The sequence below is a fragment of the Larus michahellis genome, chromosome 2, assembly GCF_964199755.1.
Source record: "Larus michahellis chromosome 2, bLarMic1.1, whole genome shotgun sequence".
Lineage (NCBI taxonomy): Eukaryota > Metazoa > Chordata > Aves > Charadriiformes > Laridae > Larus > Larus michahellis.
Genome location: NC_133897.1, coordinates 91,812,200 through 91,837,768, shown reverse-complemented (window position 1 = coordinate 91,837,768; position 25,569 = coordinate 91,812,200). Strand labels below are relative to the sequence as shown.

General features: G+C 38.1%; 1 protein-coding gene across 8 annotated transcripts in view; it reads right to left on the bottom strand.

The window, feature by feature from the left end:
* SEMA5A (semaphorin 5A) overlaps positions 1-25,569 on the bottom strand; it is a 353,355-nt gene that overhangs the window by 270,309 nt on the left and 57,477 nt on the right. The window contains exon 1 of one of the 8 annotated variants that reach the window (XM_074576229.1): positions 2,347-2,510. The exons of the other annotated variants lie outside the window; for them this stretch is intronic. The gene's annotated coding sequence lies outside the window, so the exon portion shown is untranslated. Of the gene's footprint in view, positions 1-2,346; positions 2,511-25,569 lie in introns of those variants that run through there. 8 annotated transcript variants of the gene reach the window in all.

Sequence of the window (25,569 nt, the reverse complement as noted above, 5' to 3'; positions counted from 1 at the left end):
TGAATTATTATGCTTTGAAACATTACAAAGAAGGCTGTATACCTCAATTTTTCTAAATGAACCTGACAGTACTGGTGCTTTCTATACGCACTTCAACCCACTCACTCTCCCCTCACCACTCATTTCAAGATTCATATTTCTACATAAACATTTCAGGTTTTATTTCAGCAAAATAAAAGTTTTAGCAAATTTATTTTTATTATAAGCTTAAGAATTTCCGAGACAAAACTGGAAAGCAGAGTCTGAATCCACCTTACTGATTTAGGGAAAACACACACACACAGAGAAACAAACTCTTAAAGCTTGGATTTCTACAGATTCATGTCTTGCTTCTCTTACGCTTCTTAACATGGCAACCCTGCTGTTCCTATGACTGTGGTGGCACTCTCATCAAGCGCAATACAGTATATGCTGTGGGCAGGGTAACACAGAAGTTAGCCAGAGTATCCATTTAGCTAAGCTGAAGTTAGCCTAACTCAGTCTACACAGCCCACACCAAACCATTCTTGCAGAAATTGCAAATTAAGCCACCAACATCAGAAAACTGACCAGAATTTTTTTTATTTTTTTTTTTTTATTTGGGGGTATACAACCATATTTTAGTTTACTTTTGCTTAGGTTTAGCAACATTTACTAAAGCAAAAAGGCTACAGTGGCTGTGCTCCCTACCTCTGTCTCCTACCCTTTCCTTTCAAAATGACTTCTGAAACTGATGACCAGTTTCAATCTAACACAAAAACTTTAATGAAAATATCCAGACAAAACAAGAGACAAACTCACTTTCCAAACTGCTGGCTTTCCCTACTCTCAGTGACAAACACAGGCACGCTAGAAGGGATTTCAGCCATGGCACATTTTATCTCCCCAGAAGCACGTTTAATTTTAAAGAACAGGGGGAAAAAAACCTTCTGCAAATGGATAAAAATATACATAGGTGTATGCTTGTGGAAGTTTTCCATAAATCTTTACTATATTTAATGATAAATCGGTAGGAGTACTGTATCCCGCTGCTGTTCGAATATGGTACAGAAGCCATTGGTACAACCAGGCGGTATGATTAAATTTGGTGGGGACACGGAGGAAGGTGCACATGCAGTTAATAACCTTCACTGTCATATGGATACGGGCACCACTCTCACATCTGTATAGTACATTTTGAAAGATATTTGGCTACATACTGAATTGAGCAAAGAAATAATCATAGCATGTCTAGACACCGTGGCTCGTCTGCATGCCGAGACTTCCCACTTCTGCTGTAGCTGCACGGCACCACTCAGGCAGCGTGCCACGGCGGCAACCTCGCCTCACCCAGTCAGCTGGGAGCTTGCCCGGGCACCCAGGATTTTCATACAATATCTAATGGCAACCATTGCTCACCTCGCAAGCCAAAAAAAGGGGTAAGAACATGCCTGGCTCCACACCACTCCACCATCTGTGGAGCTTTTGCTCCACAGAGAGCGTGACCTGAATTAGGCAAGCTGCTCCAAGTGACTTCTGCTGATGTTGGTGGGGCTGAAGTAGAAGTGTCAGCAGCACCAGGGAGATGGGGTTTTTCCCCACTTCAGTGCTCTCACCATCTACACACAGGAGAACTGAGCACACATAAGTAAACTTCATGTACTGCTTAAAATGGTGTTGAAAAAATTGTTTGCTTTTGTTGCTATCTGGCAGCAGGAGAGAAAATCATGTCAAAACTGAAAGTGTACCAAAACTGACAGGGAAGTATGGAAGGAGGGAGGGGAGGAAAAAAAAAAAAAAAAAAAAAAAGATTAAAAGATACAAATACCCTCCCTCCTCTTCCCTTACTCCCAAAACCGCCTGCATTATGCAAATATATCCCACTTTCAGGGATGAATCAAGGATGAATGGTTAGAGCAGCTGGTATATACAACCTTGTGCTCATTATACAAAGACTAACATTTCTTCTTATTATGTACACTAGCCAATATTACTATTTATCTCTCTCTTTTTGTGCTGAAGAGGACCTCACACAAGGAAAGCGATCGCACTAAATCCAGCTTATTTGCTGGACTAAAGAATGGATGCGGAAGATTGCAATTATTAAGCTAAATCTAGGCATACGGAAAAGAAATGAAAGAAATAGAAATACTCTACTTACAAAGCTGCATTTTGTTTACAGGCATTTCTAATCACAGTATTGAGTAAACTAAAACCAAAACAAAACAAATGTAGGAATTCTTAGGAAAAAAGCAGGAAAAAAAACCCAACCAAACAACAATGTCCTTGAGCATGTCCCAGCCGCAACTGTTTGAGACCACAGAACCAGCCCACACAAACGCATCCTGAACAGGTAGACACGCGCTGCAGAGCAGAAGGTCAACGTACGGAGCACTACACCCACTCCCATACTGCTTCATGTGCAGGGCTGGGAAATGTCCAAGTCTTCACAGATGTGTCCTCTGGTTCAACTCAGAAATCATATCCGGGCAAAACAGGAGCAGTACCGGGACTCCCTTAAGCTCCAACATTGTTGTTCCTTTGCTGAACACAAGCTCCAAGTCATGAAGAACCGTGGACATACACACGCACATGCTCCCACACAAATCACATAAGCAATAGATGTGACTCATTCAGAGCTTGTCAGGCTTACTTCATAGGCACAGTAAATCCAACATAATCAGAAGACAAGACACTCACGGCCCACATGAAGATCATCTTTGGAGAAAAGAAGAAAAAGAAGAGTCCCATAAAGCAGACTCATTCCACTTGCGGTAACACATGCCAACGCTCAGGAGTATGAGCCCTGGTCATATTCTGCATATTGATAGCTATACTACTGGCCAAGGCACCTTTTTTCCAGTTTTTCTGAAAGGGAAGGTCTTGACAAAGAAAATGAAATTCATGAATTACTCATAGCTTTAACTCTATTTACAGTATCACTTCATTCTTCAATAGGCCAAAATAAGAATAAATGTAGAGACTGGAGTGCCAGGAGGGGAAATGTATTGCTGACAGGAAAGCACAAATCAGAATATGTGAAGTCACCAGTCAGACGGAGTTCTCTGGTTGAAAATTATAAACCAGAATGACGTAACATTTATGTTACGGTTTTGCAGGGATTCAACTAATAATAGTTCATTAAAAGCTGCTGAACTTGCCCTACTTACTTGCTTTAACTTCATCTAGGTCAAAGTGACAAGACACGTTAGTGTAAATTTAACCTTTTAACTAACCACCACAGATTTATAATCCAAGAGCAGCACTTAGTTCTTGCCAAAAACCACAATTCCCAAAATAGCAATTTTTAAAGTATAATACATTACTGAGATTGCTGTCAGAATGAACAGTATTACCCAGTTTGAAATGGTAGAGATGGAGAAAAACAGTAATAAAGGAGAAATTATTGTGGTCTTGCTCCCACTGAAGTCATGTTCTTCATGAAGACTTCAAAGAGCAGGGAAAACACGGGCTTTATCCAACTTTCTGCAAATTACACAACTGAGTATTTTTATTTAAAATAAATTAGTTCTGATACAACTCTGATCTCCTTGAGTTTGACAGCAAAACTTCTTCTGAAAATATTTATTCTTGAGCATGACACCATTTATCCTTGTGTTTTTCTGGTCTTTGACTGAAGTCTATAGTACATTTCAAGTGCTCTGTTGCCACTGGTATTAGCTGTCTACATATCTCCAAACTCTTACGTGGTTTCCTGAACCTGAAGTTCATTGGATTGATAATCCAGGAAGTCTTTTCTAGCTCTAGGATACTGACAAGAATCACACCTTTCAGCAACTTTCAGACAAATTGTGTTAGTATTGAAAACACAAGAGGCTGAGGGTTTCATGACCAGCGAAACCAACTTCATAAGGAAGTCAATGAAGAGAATTATTAAACAATGTAGCATAACGTACACAAGATTTATTTCTGTGCACGCGTGTGTGCATGTCTACAAGACTTAGATAAAAAAAAAAAAATCAATGTTCCTAGCATTTTTTGGTGTCCTTAAGATGAAGCTCAATACATGTGTTTGGTTTTCTCTTCATTTTTTATTTGTTTGTTTTTCCCCCCGGCAGGAAGGCGTGGGTTTTTTTGTTTGTTTTGGGTTTTTTTTAATATTGCAGGAAAGATACCATGCAACAATCTTCTTGAGAAATTCTTCCCCAAAATGCAACACTGTAATGCTTCTACTTGTTCTACAATTTTCACCTGTAAGAAAAATAGTCTCAACATCACTCCACCCACCCTGATAAAAGTCATGGAATAAAATATTACTCTTCTTCTGGAATTCTGCCAAATAATTTCATGTCCTGTCTAACTGATTCTCAAATTTAAGTTGCACACTCAAAACCGATGCTAGTATGTAAATCTTAAATCTCATTGATCACCACTGCAGTTCTTCAATATCTATGCCAATTTAGGAAAAACAAGCAAAACAGAATACCCTGTAATCTATGCATTTAGCCCACGTGAAACCAAACAGTTGCTCCCTTTCTGTCGTTAACCAGTTTATTTTCCAAAGAAGGCAAGTAAGCTAAGAAAGGTAAAACCAATACTATGGGTATCATAGAAGAGAAATCCTGAGCAAAAGCATCTTTAGATATGTAACCATAAAATAATATATTATGTTTTATCCGACCTTTTGCAAGAGCCAGTGAACCTTTTCAATCTAGTTTTAAAAAATTCCAGTGAAGCTTAGATGGCAGACACCTTTTAGAGAAAAAAAAGTCCACAACCCTTAGGAAAACCCTGTTTTTTATTTACTCTTCTGAAAGACATTTTCTGTACTGCAGGACACCAGCTGGTATATTTTCTGTAGGATACTTAATTCAGAGACATCTGCTTGCTAGCAGACCAAGGATGAAGCTTGGAGTTACGAGACCTGGATTATCTTTCTGGCTGAGCAACTGATTTGTGGTGCACCCTGCTCTGTCCCCATTTCACCATTATAAAATGTGAAGATGTCTTCTAGCATATCACGGTTTCTTTAAATAAATATCTCAGTGAACTGCATTGCGAGAACGGCAGTTCCAATTAAGAGTGAACTCGGGAGTGGAGTGACAATTTCGGGAAATCTTTATGGTTGCGTTCTCTCAGTCAGAGCCCAGCTGCCTTCTGGAGAAACAGGACTGAACAGATTCACGTAGGTACCACAGATGCCAAACAATAACAAAAAGACTAATCCTGAATATTGCAGCTGCTGATAATGCTCATTGCCTAACAATGCAGAAAGTATTACACTCACTATTGCCTACAGCATGCACTGCTATGGAGAAAAAAAAGAAATGATATGTAGTCTGGGAGAATCCAAGATGATAGTCTGAAGAGGAAAATAACTCAGCGCATATAGCTTGAGGTTATGAGGAAAGCGTCTGCTAATATGCAGCAGGCTCCCATAATTGTGCAGCTGAAGTAATAATACCCCAACAAAATGCCATTACAATGTGCAGTGTTTAACAACTGTGCCAGTTTTTACGCATGTCGGTTTATTCCACAAGATGGCTTATCTACTTTGTTAGTCTAAATGCTCCAAAATGATTTAAAGAAATCATACCCACTACATTTTAAAGACAGGAGACTGTATTAAATCCTGTGTAAGTCTATTAATTTTAATTGTGCTATATCAGGAAAAAAATGGATCCGTAATCTACTTTTCCAAATGGGGGAGAGTTACTAAACAATACTGGTAGGTTTAGATCGTTCTTCAATGATGGATGCTTTCCCTTCTTCCATCTCAGCATGCAAGAGAGAAAGAAAAAACTTAACATATCCATCAACAGCGCCAGAAAACACAGCACAGTCCATCTGGTACCGTAAATCGCAAACTGATAGATGCTCCCCCCTTCCCCCAGCAAGCTTCTTAGTTCTTCTACTCTCTCTTCAGCATGAAGTCAAATGCTGTGGGGTTCTTTTTGTAGGTGGCTGTAGAGATAGCAAGAACATGGTGGCTGTGATCTGGACATATTCCAAAACTCGTCCGAAATATTCTTACCCAGGGCCAAATGTTTTCCCCATCAGCAGCAAAAGCATTCAATGCTTTGGCATTCTTCTAGCAGCCTATCCCTCCCGTTGCCACCCAGCATGCAAGCACACTCCCATCTCCCTGGCTGCTCACAGTGCTGAAGCAATTACAAATGCCTCAGGCAAAGCAAAGATACGGAGGTAAACACTTTAGTCCTGGGCATCATCCCAGGGAGGACACACATAATAATTTCCAAGCTCCTCCTCAAGAGATTTTTTTTTTTCTTCTGTTCAGTACTAACAAAATTAAGGAAGGAGAAGAGTTTAATGTACGAGTAGGATCCCTGTCAAAAATTTCATTACAATGCCTAGTTCATCGTATGCTGTTATTAAAAGCAAATATCTACTCTCCCCTGCTGTGCACTAGGCTTAAATGACAAAGCAGGCAGCAGATCCCAGAATTGCTCTGTACTGTGCCCGCAGCTAACTTCCTTTCACAGCCCTGCTTTGCCTTCCTACAGTATCTCCAATCTTGGTAGAATCTACTTTCTTTCAAGTGGCATATTATATTCACTTTTTTTTTTTTTTAAGGTTAAACCACTAAGTAGAGCATGAAGTACATGATTCTGCATTTGACACACTGATGTCCTACATGTTCACTTCAGGCAGCAGAAAAAGAATACCTGGATCTGACTTTGCTCCTGTATTTCACGTCTGCTTGAGGTACCCATTTCACATAGAAACATAACATAAAAAGAGAGCAAGAGGTTTTGGTAGCTGTTGCTGGGGATGATCTGGAGTTTTTGCACTCAAGCAGCTGGGAGAACTTATGCAGAAAAGTATGCAGAGACATTAAGCATGTTATCCTGAGAGGCGTTTATTAAAATGCAATGTTAACTTCAGTATCTGGTATTGGTTCTCACTATCTTTGACAATTCACCAAGTAACATTTACGATTTAGATGTTAATTCACAACTTAATAGTATGAATCAGTAATACATACAGAACTAACTGCAGCAAACTGCCCAATAAACAGGAAACTCCTATAAGAAATGCCTTTAGGAACATTCAACAATTTGAATTGTGACACAGAAGATTTTGCTTCCTAGGACAGGATGCGAAGATGCATGTCCCGTCTGCAAGCACTTGTATCATTTTGCTGTTTCTGATCACTTGTAATTATATAAGGAAAAAAAAGCATTTGATTTAGAACATCTGAATCAGAGCAAGTCCCTAAAATTTTCCTAGAACAAGTGCAGGAAATAAACAGCACAAACAAGGAGAAGAAAGAACGCGGACACACCCAGACTTGATATGGAAATCCTGATATTAGGACTGGTACTCCCTCCAGAAATACAAACAGGACTGCTGGAAAAGTTGCCACGTTCCGAAATTCTTATCCTCCTTCAAAGGTAAGAGAACTTGAAACAATGCAACAAAGGAAAGAGAAACATGCACCGCAGATAAATCTGTGAGATAATCACTCTTTGTCTAAGATACGGTTCAAATTCTACCACTGACTAAACATATACTGTTGGTGCCCATGCTGCATTTGCCAGTGTTTTTACTCACCCCGCATCTTAACTTATTCTCTTTCTACCCCAAGGTCTAATTTTTTTTCAAAACAAATTAATTTGGCTCTCACATTACATTGTGCTGCAGGCAGTATTGATACACAGATTATAAATGAAAATTCGACCACACAGAAAGGTATACTAAATTATCGCAGATAAAAACAATGTTAAAATGGGATTTAAATAGAATAACATTAAAGTAATTGGGAAAAAAAACCCATAATTTTCTAAAGAATTGTAGTATTTTACAATCATTATCACAGATGACATGAAACTGAACAAAAATGTGAAAGCATTAGGAAACGTGAAAGTGCATTTAAACTCCCAGACCACTTCAAATTTCTGCTTTACTTATGCTGTGCACTAAACGTGCGCATAAATATTGCTTGTAGCTCTAGATCAGATGCAGCTGCATTTTAAGAACATTTCAGTTTTCCTTTGTTTCATTGTTTTCTTTTTTTAATTCTCTCAAGAAAAAGATTTCATGGTGAACCCACTGCTTTCAGAAAGATGAGGAATACACGACACACAATTCACTTGGTTTGGGACACTGAGTTGGGCAGTTCTGGAGGCAGAGACCAAACAGAGGAGAGAAAATAAATATAAGCACTCTCTTTTTACTTTATTATGTACATTTTGTTATGGCAGGCTGGTGATATATCTCAAAGCAGTTAGAATGGAGCTTACAGGCACAAAACACAAAGCAGAAGCTATAGTCTTGTGGCACAGTAATTCCTTATCCTGCTATCCACTAATTGGCAGCTCAGAAAAATAACAACAATGAAAGACAGCAACAAACACTTCTTGATACACTGGTTTTACATATACGGGCTGCCTTCCTTTTTTTTTCAGAGTATAAGGATTGTCTACTTTTATATTGGATCGTCAAGAAAACACCTTATTTTCATACATGACATTAATGTGAAAGTACTGCACAGCCTTTAAATGCAAAAGCAGATGCCATTTGAGAGGCAGGCATTAAGGCACTGGGAGAAGAGGAAAAAATCCTGATTCAATAACCGAAGGAAAGCAAAACTAATATTGAAATGGAAAGGATAAGGCAAGTCATCAAGTGGGAGGTTAATAAACTCGGCATCAAGTATATCGTTCTTGTTTTCACATTCTTACATGCTTAAAACTGCAACAAGAGACAGTGCTATTTGCTGTTTCCTGACAACATCCCAATTCATGCCTCATTTCTGCATCTCTCGAAACATCTGTAAATCAGAAGAGTCATTATAGACAACTGGTTACTTAAAAATTTGATGGGTATGCCATGTGCACGATGGTGTGTGTGTGTCCCTCCCCTTTTTTTTTTTAATATGATAGAATTTACTACAATTTCTAACAGAGGACGTATCACCGGGATTTAAGACATCTGTTGTTTTTTCAGGTTCAGAGCTTTGTTTGCAGTTTGTAAATTAAAATCAGCTTTCCCAATGAAAGCTAAAGTTAAAAAGTGAAAGCTAAAGAAGAAAGTTACAGTCATCACAATATTTTCTCTATAGCCTATTGAGTGGCACCTTTAGAAATATCTAAGTCTTTTGACAGCAGTATGGCAAAATTAACAAGCTTGTTTTTCAGGCACCTCATCTGTACAACGGGTTGCAAAGTCAATAAAAGCCATTAGCGCTGCTCAACAGCACCTCTGTTCTGATTCCCCAAAGTGCATAGTGGAAAACCTGTGCAGAAACTTACATCAAAACCCAAGTTAGTTGCCCACCTAGTACTGCTACCTGTTTATGTTACATACTGCAGAGGGACAGAGTCTCTTTCTTCAAGCATCTTCTCCCATTCTGCATTAGCCTGTTTTCCATCAAACAAATTATGGCAGAGCTTTATTAATGTTCTTTTACTTGCTTGGGTGTGTCAAGGATCCAAAGAAAGGAAAAGATGGAAAAAGTCAGAACACCACCACAAATCTCCCACCCCTTTTTTGAGAACGTACTCTACAGAAATTGCCTCAGAAGGAAGATCAACTTCATTTGCAACAGCATAACCAAGGGGAGTCGTTTTTGTTTTCTTTCAATTTATTTTCACAGACACACTACTTCCGACGTGTGGTCCACCTCCTTAGAGGAAAAATTGGTTAAGGATGCCAGAGCTGTCCCACTGATGGCAAAGGAACAAGGAGAGCTAGAGAGTAGCAATCGTGGTAAAAATTCCATTCAGGTCACTATAAGCATTCCCACTGGTCTCCACAAAACACCACACAAACAAGACTGGAATTCATTCAACTCCAGCTTCAGCCTTTCAATACCTATAATTACTCCCAAAGGACTAATGAGGAAGCCAGTTCTCCATCTCGTAAGAAATACTGACAGAAAATCAGAAAGCAAGATGCAGCAGACAAAGCTCGCCCTTAAAATGCTGGGAGAGGTAGTAAGGGATGCAGATTTTTAATGAATACAACATTTCTAATAATTTCATCCTACAGCATAAAAATATTCATCTGCTCCATCTTTCTTCTCCGATAGTCCTATTTTTAAACCATCTGTTTCACAAAATGGCTCTATATATGTATTACAAAACGCAATAAGGCCCTCTGAGACAAATTGGCCATGACACAAAGAACAGGGGAGAACTATCTGTCGCGTAAAAATAGCTCTGGATGGATTTTGACAACTTGCTCTGTTCAGACAAGTTACATCATTTCAGTTCCTTCCCTACTCATCAAAAAAGGGTTCCAGACTTAGACAAGACAGACTTACCTGAAGATATGGGTAAACTCTTGTTTACAAGGCAATAATTACGCTTGATCCTCAAGAAGACCAATCAAGATGCAAAATCCTTTATATTTATTGAAATACTGCATGTTCTTCCCCTTCCACAGAAGATCTAATACTTATGCTCAAAGACATACTGCAGGAATGATTCTTTTTTGAAATGCACTGTAGGTACTGCACTTCTTGAACTTCAGACATATGATAAAAGTAGCAAATCAACATCTCTGAAGTCTAACGCATCATCACTCCCAATAAATCACCTCCCAAACAAAATTATTCTAGTAAAAACTCGATTCACGGCCCACTCTTAAAAGGTTTTTCAGTGTTTTATTGCACTCCTTTAATGATGTAATTTTACAACGTAATTCTCCATTACTTATCTTGGATCATCACCTTAAGCGCTCATTTCAAAGAGCAACAAAACCAAAGGTAAGTTGTCTCCTGGAGTTCTCAAACATTTTTTCTGAATAGCAGGGTTGGTCAAATTCAACTTCAAAAACTTCATGGCAACTCTTCTGAAACTCTTTTTAAATATATAATCTGCCACACTTTGGAAGGCAAAGAGTTTTCTCCAAGAGATTTTCAAACCAAAAACTGATTTAAAATGCTAGTGCCTCATTCTGCAGATGGCAAGCTTTGAGTTCCTTCCTGATTTTTCATTAAAAAAACCCCTTAGCTTAGTCCTGCAAAACAGCTCAAAGAACCACTTCTATGTCATGGATTATTAAATTGAATCAAAAGGAGGAATGCGTTTAAAATATAACGGAAAGCTGCAACTCAATGAAAATCATCCCTTAAGCCCAGTCAGCATTTGTTTTTACTAAATTCTCACTGAAGTCCTCAGAAAACTTGCTCACTTCCAACTACAAATGGAGACAATATTTATAGTTATTTCTATAGATGCCAGCATCCCTTTTTGTTGCCTTGTTTTCCCATTTTCTAGAACCTCAGTTTTAATACTAAAGGGTAGGTAAGCAAAAGAAAGCAGAAGTAAAACCACCACCAATCCTAAAAACAAGAAATAACCATTTAATTTTATTTTATGATGCGTGCTTGGATATGTAAACTGCACTGAAACAGAGAAAGAAATATGCAGGTACTATTTCTAACATCATCTCCCATCACCCTTAAAATTCAAGTATTCTAACACACATACACATATTTATGTATATAAAATACAGAGCAATGACAGAATCACTTATCATCATGATCTAAACCATTATATAGAAGTCTTAAAATATTTTATCATAAAACAGTGCGAAAAATCAGTCACTAGAAAACTGCAGTAACTCTTTCATACCTAGTTATGAGCATCACATGTAATTAGTTCAGAACTCACACCAACAAAGGTGTTTCTTTTAAGAATAAAAGGTTGTAGCACGCCTTAAAATAACAAACCGCAGCAAGAGTCCCAAGGCAAGATTTTAGAGAACCTTAGTTTTCTAAAATCCAGGCATCCACACACTGCATTATCATTTCTGCTTCTACCACAGAAGGTGTCTCCACAGACCCTGCTTCATCCTGGCCTAGGATGCAATCAGGATACTGAAGTTCAGAATCAGAAGCATTTCAAGTCAAGGCACAAAGTTACCCCGCAGGATAGTTACCTTCACTAAAGCTTCTGTTCCTGGACTGGGCAAATCAAAGTCCGTTGTGCAGAATTGAGTACTACGGATCCTACTACTAACACTGACATTGATAAACTGCGCATCTTCAGACAAAAGTGGAAACATGTGAAAGCAGTAGCCATGACTCAGAACAATCTGGAAACTGAAGATAAGAATGGAGGGACAAGAGAAACAACAATAAGCACAAAAAGGGGCAGTGTTTAAGATGTTAACCAGAACAGATAACACTTTATTAACTGCAAGAAGCAAATGCAGCAAAGAGGCACAAAAAGGGCCACAATCTCTGTGCCATGCACAAAATTCTTCAAAAAAAAAAAAAAAAAGAGCCTGCAGGAATGATAAAGTATTAGGAATCAGCTCATGGGATTAACCACATCACCATCAAGATGTTTAAACTAATCCATTCTCAGTGTGCCAGTCACAAATTACAATCTACTGAGATCTGATTACAAAAAGCAGCTGTTCCACCAAAACCATGAAAAAACAATGTCCTAATGACAAAAACCACTGCGCACTTTGTGTTTGATCTACAGTATTTCCCCGGCTAGTAGTCCTCAGACTGTAAATGCAGTGCAAAAATGCCCTCCTGAGCACAGGGGAGAATACCAGCAACGACTCTTCTGTACTCTCTTTTACAGAAGGCCTGAGCACTAGTTGCATCTCTCTGAACAGCCAGATACGTGATGACGGGACAGCTTCTTCACCTCTGATGTGCCTGAAATGCATTGCTTACACTCAGCCGCTATTTACAATAAACGTCATTGTACTGTATGAACCTTCATTTTAACTCAGTTGCAGCTCTCAGCATATTATTTAGAAGCTGTAGAAGAAGCTGCTCTTTCCCTGACATGAGCACAAGCTTTTCAATTTGGATTTTGAAAAAGCTGAACTCTCCAGCAAAATGGCTGGAAATAGCAACTGCTTAGTAGTTTAAAACTCAGTCTCCAAGTACTGGTCACAGTCATCAAAAGTCCAGCACTTCACTAGGTGAAGGAGGACCAACAGAAGGGTACTTGAAGCAAAACAAAACTTCCTTCCTCTTGAAAAGTAAAACAGAGAAAAAAAACCCAAACATTTAGCAAAAAGTACTGGAGCTCGTCTCCTGCTAAGTATATCAAGAACAACTGGGGACAGCTGGGACATCTAGAAATACTCAGAGCACATGTCCAAAGACTGCCACAGTGTCCTCCTCCTTTGTGCCAGACTTCCCATGGGCTGAGCGAGCTCTGAGGCACAAAATGGTTAGAGGGAAGAAGGGAACCTGAGGCCAGAAACAAGTTTAAACTGACCCAGCTGTAATAACAAAGGCACACAAGCTTATACCACAATAAATTTCATTTTAAAGAAAACACCAGTTTGAAGAGGTTTACCTTTTTCTTCACACAGATTACATCAACAGCATTTCTTGCTTTCGCAGGGTTTGTTTTTTTGTTTTGTTTTTTTTTGTTTGGTTTTTTTTTTTTTTTACACACAGCAATAGGAAAGGTTTTTAAAAGCAATGTGAAAAAGATGCATAAATGTGAATACTGCTAAATTACAAAAGCCCTTAGTTGAATCCACACTGAAAACATTGAAAAGTTTATCCAAAAATACTTTGTAAAATTATTAGCATATTACCTCTTGGGAAAATTCCCTGAGAAATGAAACAATTTCCTAGAGATCTGTAATACCTGGAGGCATCATTGTCTAAAAGCACTAGAATTCTTCATATTTAAAAAAAAAAAAAAAAAAAATCTTTTTGTAGGTTTTGGCTTGGGTTTTGGGGGGGGTTTTGTTGTTTTTGTTTTGGTTTTTGGGTTTGTTTTTTTTTTTTTTTTACAGGGTAAGGATGTTCCTCTTTCAGAATGCATTTGTGAGTAACTTCTTAAGTCAGCAGCCACTTTTCTAAAGCACCCTTTCCCCTGCCATCTCCACTACCTTCCCACAACAGGTGAGAATAATGTGCAACATATGCTTTCCATAAACAGGGCAGCTGTCAAAGTCACTTGATATTTTCACGTGCTGGAGGCTCTTGCAGATTAAAGCCATGGATGTACATCAGGGTGAGGAACACTACGTGCAGGTCAATCCTCTCACACCAAAATAGTCAAAGCAGCTGAAAATCAAGATCTTTTATCTAATGTATGAATAATCTTCACACACATCTTCTAAAGCCTAGTCCTTTGTGTCCATCTATGGAAAACATGCTGAAGAGGTGAAACACAAAGCATGTGCAACTACTGCAACATCCCTCACTAACTGTGAAACGCAGTTGTGGCCCATTCTTATCCATTCAGATATATGGCTGTAAACAAGCATCTTCCTAGCGCATCTTTTTCACTAAGATGCCATTTCCACCCCCCTTCTGAAGGTTTCAGCTGTGCTTAAAAAAAAAAAAAAAAAAAAAAAAACACATTGAAAACAATTAAATCTTTCAAGGCTCCTACATGAACTACCTTCTCCTTCTTCCCAAACCAACAGCCAGTTTTACCTCCAACCTGCCTTTGCAACCAGCCGCTGCTGCTAATCTATCATCAGGCCTTCTTTCCACTCAATCCCTCTTAAGAGAAGCTGCATGACAGCATCTGCAAATCCCTTCACTGTTCCCCTATCCCCCCCCGCACAACTTCGCTGACGTTGGTTTTTTTAAAAAAAAAAAAAAACAAACCCAAAAAACTAGCACAAGCACTGCTGTTTACAACACAAGACAGACCTGTTTCACTGTTCCTGGGTACTCCCTTCCATTCATCATCCATTGTTTTGTTTCGAGGTGGAAACATTTTGCCTTGTTCCAGGTTTCCTCAGTGGTTAATAGAACAGTTCTTATTACGACTCTTTGTATCTGCCTTCTACCCTCTACTTGAGGGCGCAAGCGTGACAGTCAGGGATCACTTCGTATTATAATTACCTTCTCAAAATAAAATATTCAATAAAAAAAATCCTTCATAAAATCTGCATATAATATTTATAGTGAGCATACTTATACTGAAAATAAACCGTTTACATGGATAATTTAAAGTGATGGAGTGACAGGTAAGTAACACAATTTATGAAAGTAACTCAACGTAAGGGATATACGTCAGAAGGGTACATGTATCTGCCAGAAAACGGCAGACTGACCTCAGCTACCAGCACAAGTCTGAAATCTAGGAAACATTGGAGAGAAATGCAATCTATTAGCTTTGCTTATGTGAAGGATATTATCTTTAAAGAGATACAGTCATCTAAGATAAAAAGGGTTGCTTCTCATAAAAGCAAAACACCATAAATACATTGTTGGATTGTGGATGAAAAGCTGTATTAACTGATTAAAAATTAATTTGCATATGGCATGAAAACACAACAACAAAATTACCAGGATAAAAAGAAGTATCGTGGCTTTACACACTTGCCAGAGCCTATCCTCCTACATTAAAATTCCTAATAAGTTAGTATAAATCCTTAAAAAGGAAAAACGTCAACAAGGATAGGAGATGAAGATGTTGAGTAAAATTCTTCGTATAAAGAACATAATTATCTTTTCAATATAAGTCAAAAATCCCTTTAAGCAAGAAACAAGACTTAACTTATTATTTCCTATTTACGCTACTGTTATTATACCACAGTGATTAAAGATAATCTCAACAACAATGATGATGAAGTGGTTCCATATTAATTAAGTACTCTTTAATAAGAGATGACTTTATGCATATCCCAATGAAAAGCATTTAAAACATCACAAAAAACTCATCTCTGCATTCAGCGCTAAGCATTTCAGTCACCTTATTGATTTCAATAAGCTCAGTAAAATATTCTATTTAATATAGCTGATTAATATTAAGAAAATAGCCAGTCATCCTATGGAACTGGAGTCACAGAGATCAGGACAATAGGCTGCCATAATTAGAAATGACTAGTTATAATTTAGAAAAAAGCAATGCTTCAGATAGGATGACCCCTTATAAACCATAGACATTTAACTATTATAGTTCAATAAATTAATAAATGATGTGTCTGGAAGGGTTGCAGAGGATCACCCTCAACAGAAGTTAAAAAGAAGAGTACAGAGAGGACGAGACCTAGCTGCTGTGGAAGGAACGGCACCAGGTGAGAGCAGGCCGAGAGCGGCTGCACTGGACACTCAGGTCCCTGGTTTCAACACCCACGCAAGGCTGGGCATGTCCCAAAAGACACACCAGGAAGCCTGCACAACACAACTCCTCTGGGTACCTTAAAGCAAAGAAACACCACAGTATTATGAGGCTTTACAATTTATAAGACTGTCTTCCAGAAATTATTTTTTACATAAAAATATGGTCTGATATCTCTATACAATGACACACATATTTTTTTTGCTAAGGCAGGAAAAGAGGAATCGGCTATTTTCCTACCTGTAGATCTTTCTCCTTAAGAACCAAGTGAGCAACGTAAGTCTTCCTGACTCGCCACTCATCTTCACTTGCATCCCTCTTAACTCTATTTTTATAATGCTTTTTCCTATATAAAACAATGTCTAGTCACTTGCTGTATCGTGTTAAATATTCAAAACATACACATATGTCCTGGTTTCGTCTGGTTAATTTTCTTACTAGCAGCTGGTATAGTGCTGCATTTTGGATTTAGGATGAGAATAATGTTGATAACACTCTAATATTTTAGTTGTTGCTAAGCAGTCAAGGCCTTTTCAGCTTCTCATACTGGCCTGCCAACAAGAAGGCGGGAGGCACCCAAGAAGCTGGGAGGCGACACAACTGGAACAGGTGACCCCAACTGACCAAAGGGATATTCCATGCCATATGACATCACGCTCAGCTTATAAAGCTGGGGGAAGGAGGAGGAAGGGGGGGATGTTTGGAGTGATGGCATTTGTCTTCCCAGGTAACAGTATGTGTGAGGGAGCCCTGCTTTCCTGGAGATGGCTGAACACCTGCCTGCTCATGGGAAGCAGTGAATGAATTCCTTCTTTTGTTTTACCTATTAAACTGTCTTTATCTCAACCCATGAGTTTTCTTACTTTTACTTTTCTGATTCTCTCCCCCATCCCACCAGGGGGTAGCAAGCAAGTGGTTGTGTGGTGCTTAGTTGCTGACTGGGGTTAAATCACTACAACACAAAATACCTAACATTGAGGACCACAGAAAAAAACCCAACTAAAACTATTAAAATAAATCATTTCAACATACTACAACAAAGGTTTGTCTCTGCCTTTAAGTGACTCAAAATATAAATGTGACATATTTATTAGATGAGTGCATATGAGAATACAGCTCACAACATTTCCAGTTTCAATTTAACTTTTTGTTTTAGGACAGAAACTTCATGACTTACCATGTTTGAGCTTTTAAGCTGAGATACAGCTGCACAAATTCCCTGTGTATCTTACAAAACAGAGTGTTACCATCTAGCACAAGAAGTCACAGATGGTTTGCTACTATAAGTGTACAGCAGATAAAAACAAATACCACATTAGGACTCCCTCTGTACATTAACACAGCAAAGTTTTCATTCCATGCAATGGCTACTTCAAAGGTAACAAAGAAGAAGAAATTACTCAGTCATCTCTAACTTGCATTTCCTATGCATTGAACTTACCCAGTTTCAATAGAAAATGTGTTCTGTGCATCATTTCTGCATCTGAAGCATTTTTCTCTATAAAGCTGGCATTCTGCCTGCTTAGAGATTGCCTGCTAAACTGCCCATCTCGGCTTGCATTACGAAAAACAGGAATAGGCACGCTTTTATGAGGCACAGAGCCAAACTGAGTAATACCTTCCAATTTATATAATTACAGAAAATACAAACTTGCCGAGATGCATATAACAAGAAAAGTAAATGTATTTCTGTTTTTAAAAATCTTTCTCACCAGAAGTGGCTACATACCCACAGTATTTGATTTCATGGAAATAGATCAGCATCTATTAATTTCTAATATGAGGAGCATTCCATAACAAACTCAGGGCAAGTACATTGTGCTCTTAATTTCTTAAATACAGGTATTTTAAAAAAAATATACTGAAACAAACTGACACTGGAGCCAAAAAGTAGTAAAGTAAGAATCCAGGTATTTAGCATTCATATCATCATGCAATCAAAAGGGTAACCCCAGAAATCTTCTCCCCATCGACAAAATTTTTTTTTAAATACAAGGCTTCACTATTTTTCCCTTATCATTTAACACTAAACACTAAATATTTACTTAATGCTTATAAAATGCAAAGCACTAACTTCAGTATTATCAACCACTGTTATATTCCTCATTAAATATCCATAACAGCATGAGGCTGTTAACACTACTACTTGCCAGTTGAAACAATCAGTAATTCCAGTTCTTCTAACACAGTAATAGGGGACTCGAATACAAGGGCTAGAAAAAAAACCAGAGAGTTGTGAAAGAATACAAGTGTCTTCAGAACACACGTTTAAGTCTGCTATACCATACCACATCAACACAGAAAACCTACGTTTCTGGAAACCTGTGCCCCCGTAGTGTGAGTAATACAGGAGGAAAGAACTAGCCCTGCAAAAAGCCAACCTCCAAAACCCACATACAGATTACAGGAAAGACAAGATTAGTTCTTCCTTATATAGCAAATCACCCCATATCACCTGCATTTCCAGTGATACAGATATAGCAACTCAGTGACACTCATATCCTGATTCCCTGTAATAACAAAAGCACATTTTCTTTTTTAAGAGTCAATGGTTGTTTTTTTTTCTGATTCTGTACTTCAACAAAACACTTCAGGATGTGGCATCTACTATGACGGCAGAAATTTATCTCAGAAAATCCAAGTTTGACTTCAGATTAAATCTTCTCAAAAGTAACTTGGAAACTATAATTTATTTATAATTGAAATTGATCTATAATGCATGTGCAAAGATCTTAATGGGCTTTGTTTGGGTATTATCTAAAGTTATTCTTCTTGACTCACACACAAATTATTCCAACATGACTATCTTGGTTATTTCACAGTATCTGCTTTTTACCAGCATCCTGTTTCCCTTCATTTGTTTTTTGTTTGTTTGTTTTGTTGTTGGTGGTGTTGTTTAAATGAGAGTAGAGCTCGTAAAACCATCGTTCCCTTAGTTTTATTTTTCTCCAGCTTCATATGTTGAACAGATAGTAACTGCTTTAGAAATCTAACAGGCTCCACTGTGTTTTGCTGAAGTTCTAACTCCTCAGAGTCAAAAGACTTCCATCATCTTACAGCCCCTGCTCCTCCAACATCTAGAACTTCTAAAACATCACAGCAGACTCTAGACAAATGTGGCTCACCCTTGTGTTCACATCTACTGACATGACTGTGGTTCAACCATCATATATACGTGCATACACACACAGATGAACACAATGTGTAAGATGATACTCTTCTGAGCCTGTATACAGTACCTTCTGCCCCCTTTTAGTCTAGAAGAGAGCAGGCTCTTATCTATATGAAAATACGATCCAGTCAGTTCAAGCTGCTCAGAAATCCCCTGTAAACATAAATCCAATCACTTCCAACTTTGCATTGAAAAGCAAAGATAAAAATCCAAGGACAAGAGACTACACTGGTTCCATTGTTTCTTATCTTCCACAATTCTTTATTAAACTCCATGTTTTTATGATAATCAGCTTTACAGAGTTATTCCCCTTGAGTCAACTGGTTTACTGCCATGGAACCATTGTGTAATTAGCCTAAAACATACCGGTTGCAAGTCCCTGTAATTGGGCTACTACTTATCTACTTTCTTATCCCCTCCTTATCACAGCAAACGTCTCTCTTCCAAACAGACATTTCAGAAATACATTGAGGTAAGTGGTAAATCCATCGCATGCGATTGAGGAAAAGACAAGTACAACCCAAAAGATGCATGTACGGAACATCAACCACATGCTGTTGAAGCTGGAAAGTAAGAAGCAGGGATGTAAGAAGCAATTATCACAGGGTAGTAATAAACCACTTCCATTTGTCTCATGATTTCCAGGTGATAAATTTGGGAAAGTGTCAAAGCATTAAGGATGTACTAACAATACTCTGTATTAGGCCTAAGTGCATTCAGCTGCATACTCACTCATGACTGAAGTCAGTGTCAGAATATCCAAAATATGTCTCTACCAATGAACAGGCTCCTCACTCCATACAAATCAACAAGGTTAAAAATCACAAATTTCCAAACCCTTTTTTGTACTTTAAAAAAAAAAAGTATGTAACAGCATTTGTCAATAACAAAAATCATGATGATAATTACAAAAATTAAGTTAATCAGACTATTTAAATAAGTCATATTAAGTATGTAAATATTCCTCTTTTCAAACTATTAACTTTTCACATTCTGGGAAGTAGTAATCCATCAAACAAAGCATGCAAATATATCACTGGAAGGAAAACAAAAAAGCAAAAGTGAGAGTACCACTGAATGGATTTATTCAAAACAGCTGTTTCCTACTTAAAAAGAATCAGGGAAGTTACAAGCACAAGTTTCGCTCTTATATCTAGAATAGCTAGACCAGCAACTCACAGGAATGCACAAGTTTGACGCAGTCCATGCTGAGACACAATGCCTTGGTAAGGTCACAGTTCAAGCAGGGACAGTACAGCATATGCCAACACCTGAACTTCTGCCAGTACTGAAATCGCAGTTATGACTAAAAATCTCATCCAGTTTTGACCAGAGTAGAACTTAACAACTAAACCGGATTTAGCTGTTTAAGGGAAAATTATAGCTTGTTTTTAAAAAAGTAGTATTTTAAAAATCACTTAATCTGAGCTCGTATTTGAATGTTCAAATCAGATTTTAGCTCTCAATTGGCAGGTATCTGTAATTTTCTGGTTCTTCTTTCACATATGCCAGCATTCATAAACACGCAGACACTTGGAGGTCTTAACAGTTCCGGAAAAGATCCAAACAATCCCCAAAAACTCGACGCTGGCCTGGCACTGGAGCCAATACAGTAAATTTCTCCAAAAGCCCAGAGCGCTAGAAAGTACACTGCTAACATGCCACATGGTTATACTTACAGATAGTTTGGGTCCAGTAGAATAACAGGAACGGCATTTGCACTTCACTGAACTAAGTTAATAGATCTGTTTGCATTCTGTATGCCCAGCTCGCAACTTGGCTAGTGAGCAGCACCCTAATCAGGAGACAATGTATACATGTACAGATCAAAATAAAAAAGCCCAAAACTAACCAGAAGAAATCAGAGGGAAAGATCAGAAGTGAGATATGGCTTGCTTTTTTTTAAAATCCAAGAGAAAAATTCAAGTACAGTTAATTGACACGATTATCCTGGTCATGTAGAATCACCATATATGGTATCTCTTGTGGGGTCCTCAGTAGCACAAGCTGTGAGGACACTTGAGGAGAAAAATAAAAACCAAACCTTCCAGGTTAGCAGAGAGGCCCTTGACTTAGATGGCAATCATAGACAAACTCTAGCCGTGGGCCTGACACAAATTTCCTTTATAATTTCCTCCAAACTGAGGATGAAATATTAGAAACTTATGTGGCATACTCTTTGCTGTAGAGTCAGTGAGACACTGAGTGGTGAAGTGCTGTGCCAACTCTCACATAAACTCATACAAACGTGGAACATGTGGCAGATTTTTGCACTATTGCCATTTCACACAGGTGGAAACAATCAGCTGCCATGCACTATTGCTCTTTAAAGGGTAGGTCAATAGTGTAAATGTAATTAGTCAGTTATTGGGAGGTGGAAGGTGGGCAAGTGACAAAAAAGCCTTTTGTTCCCACTTTATGAGGGGAAAAAAAAATAAAAATTCACATAACAAAATAAGTCCTCCTACCTGGACTGTCTCACAGTAGCGGCTAGCAGGGCATGGTCAAGTGTCACTGATCAAGTACAGTTGAAAATGAACTGTTTGATGGACCCAATGGGTCTGTGGCAAGTTATTCGCCACAGGAAGGAAATCCTGACTTTCTATTTAAGTTCTGAATCTGACTTATCAAAGTACTACACGAAAATAGGTAAAGCGTCCAGAATAGAAAAGACTAGATTTTTAATATACTTATAAAAGTACTGAAAATTCAGTGCAGCGTTATTTGTTGGATTTATTCATAAACCTTCTCTTCTTGCACAAACAAGCACCGCATTTTTGCGGTGCTGCTAATAATAACTTTCTGGTTGTAACATTGTTTGGAAAAATCATATTTAAAAAACTGCTGTGTGTTTAATGGTAGGCAATAAACACTGTGAAGTAAAAATATACTTAATATAATAAAATCTACACAGACACCTTTTAGTCTGATGATAAATATGGTTTTTAGGATCCTTCACAAAAGTGTAACCCCAAATGTTAGACAAAAATGGAGATTTAAATCAATATCAGCTTCATACCCACATACATAGATCCCAGACCACGATGAAATTTACTGGGCAAACATGGACAGGCAACATGCCATTTTATCTTACTCAAATTCAAGGCTTTTGGGTTTATAAGTCTCAATGGTATTACTGCTATGACTACTCCATCATGCCAATTATTTCATTCTCACTATTTCTTTAGAGAAAGTTCCCACTACCTTCTTTCAAAGGACCAAGCTGCAACAAAGTTTGGGGCTTTTGTTTGGTTGGTTGGTTGTTTTTTTTCTATTCTAAGTGCCAGCTGGCCAGAACTTGGTACAGACACTGAGTATTTTGTTGCTCTTCAGAAGGGATATGTTTCCTCAGCCAATAGCCTTGATGTACAGGCACAGCAATATAAATCTTGGTACACACACCTGTCACTCTACAGGCTTGATCCACAATCCAGTTTCTCACGATGATAAAGAGGAAAGTCTGTTCTGCAGCGGGTTCAGCAGTTCTTCTATAGCTAGACCACCAGGATTGGGGTTTTAAAGAAGAAGATCACAGACACGACTGTATCACTGCATTTCTTTTGAAGATTTCTTCTTACCTTTAATATCACAATGACAACATCTTTGAGTGGAATTGCAGGAAACTCAAATTCCTGATTACAAGGACCTGGAAATTATTTTTATGGGTGGATGTAGTCTTGAAATAGCCAAAATCTTAAAATTAAAACCAATGTCTATTGCAAGAGTTTAAAACAGCTGTAGAACGCTGTATTCTAGATGGCTCATTTCAGAAGCCACAGACAAATCATCTAGCATCTCGACTGCTGAGATGATGCAGTCTTTTGGACTCACAATCCAAAACCATTTGTTTAAACAAGAATTAGTTTAATTCACTATGTTTCTTTATAAGATGACAAGGTTTTTGATCCCATAATACAAAAAATCTGCAAAAGAATGTGCAAGGAACACAGACTTGTAGCTAATTCACTTGTATACCTTCACACCTTACATAAAAAAAGACTTGCTTCATTATAGGTAACAACCAAAAGAGTATATTGAACAAAGACCTACCAGTGTTAAAAATATTGAAGAAATCCATACAACAAATCCTACACTTACCTCTTTTCCTGTAAACACTATCTTTCTTCTTCTGACAAAACTACATGATACAGCCATAAGTGTTACAAAGAAATTAAAAATGCAAAAGATAGATCAAGTCATCTAACCTCACCTCTGATTAGAACAATATTGCACTGGCTCTCAGCCAATGGGGTACATTTCCAGTTAGATTGGCTTATGAATGTGAACTTCATGAAAGTCTTGTACAAAAGGTAGCTATTCTAATAAAAGCCAAGGAAATAAATAATTCCCTTCATTGCACTGAAAAAAATTACTGTTTATTTTATAACCTGATTAGACCTCTGTGAGGAAAACAAACTTGATCCTTAATGTAATCATGGGCTTATATCAGCATCTTATTGAAATAGAATTTAAAATGTTAAGTGATTTAAAGTACATTTATTTCTAAAAATGCTACTTTTTTATTATTATAAGTAAATGTATGCCATCGGTATAAAAAAATTAATTAATATTGGAGTGCAGTCTTGGTTTTCCCTCCACGCATCTAACTACCATTTCTAAGTATTGTAAATGGGCAAGGCAGTCACCTTCTCGTTTTGTTTTCCTTGGGTCTTTCACCAGCAACAAGGAACAGAAAAAAAAAATTAAAACCCGTTTGTAAGGACTGCATGAAAAGTGAAAATGCACAAAAATCGACAGAGGAACTCCAAAAAATGCACTATTATCTTAATCTCAAAAGAATTTATCCAGCCTCCAGTACCTTCTCAGGACAACAGTATTATCACATACACATAAAAAAGCAGAAGGAAAGAAAGAGACATAGATGCAAAGTGACTTTTTTTTCTCCTCAACACGCGCACACACACACCCCCCCTTAGCCTTTCTTAGAGTTTGGGCATATTCTGGCTGCACATCCTCACGACTATTTTATGATATATCCACTTATTCAATCATCCCAAGAGGTTGCTCTGGAAGCTAAGAAACTACCAGAACACAGAAGCACTGTTGCCTTCTGTACCCTCAAAGACAACACCAAATTCAGGTTAGGAGTATGGTGGTATAAAAAATTTCAATAGACAGCAGCCAAGGGAACTTCATATTCCCTTTGCACTGATGGGTAAAGGAAAAGGAATTTAGTCAAATTCTTAAATCTTTAAATGCTAAAAATGCTCCACATGTCAATACTGTTATCTCTAAGAAGTTAGTGAATGCCTCACAAGGTCAGGCCAGTGGTCTGTCTAGCCCAGTGCTGTGTCTCCAACAGAGCAGCAAGAGGTGCATCTCAGGAATACCACATGCCTGGACAATTTCTGTAGCCTATTCCCTCCTATTCCTCCAGCATCCAAAGCTCTTGAATTAGAGATGTTGGAGGGCAGTATTTTTAGTATCTATTTATGGACATGTTGTCCATAAATTTGACAAACCCCTTTTTGATCCCATCTGGTGCCGTCTGTCTCCACTCCCTCCTGCTGCAGCAACTGCCAGGAGTTCACCTCCGTCTGGAGCTCCATCGAGTTTCAAGTTTCTCTCAGTTCTTGTATTGCGGGAATTGGTGAACAACAGTTCCTTGCTTCCCATATTGTGATTTCCTAAAACTCAGTCAGCTCTCTTGCCCGTTCCTCTCCACCATGAAGAGTACATGACCTTTTTACTCCCTCCTCCTACTGCATTTATCCACCTCCTACGGAGTAGTCACCCATCTCTACCCTCAAACGGCTCCAGGGAAAGGGGCTCAGTTATTTGCTGCAGCATAGCCCACTTGGAAAAATTTCAAACATCTGTGAAGAGAAGAAAGGAAGTCCATCTCACAGCTGCCTGACTTACACCTCACACACTGGACCAAAGCTAATATTTGAAAAAAAAAAAAAAGCTTATAACAACATTAGCTTCAACACAGACATGGTAATATCATCCACTAATATTCAATAACATCAAACATTTTACTGGTTTTAAAAGCATTTTTATTTAATTAGGAGTTCTCGGAAATACACCCATGTTTTCATGATCATTGATAATAACCCTCTGATACTAGATGATTGCCTATCTTAGCTGTGTACACAAAAGCAGTCAGAGATGGTTTGTTTTTCCCAGAATTAAATAAAGAAACAGAATTCAAACCTAATTTTTAAGACCTTTAGTGCCTTGCATGGGTCAGAGCCAATTTCACCTTTTTTTTTTTTCCCCAAGGCACTTTCTCAGAACCATTCCATGCTAAGGTGCAGCACTTCTTTGTACACACCTCTGTTCATATATGGAAATACTACTTATCACCGTGAAATCATGTAATGCTCCAATTACTCCTTTTTCACAGCAAAGGGTCTAAATAAATTCATTACGCTTATACGCTTTTGAATCCCACTTATGCCAAACAGTTCTCAA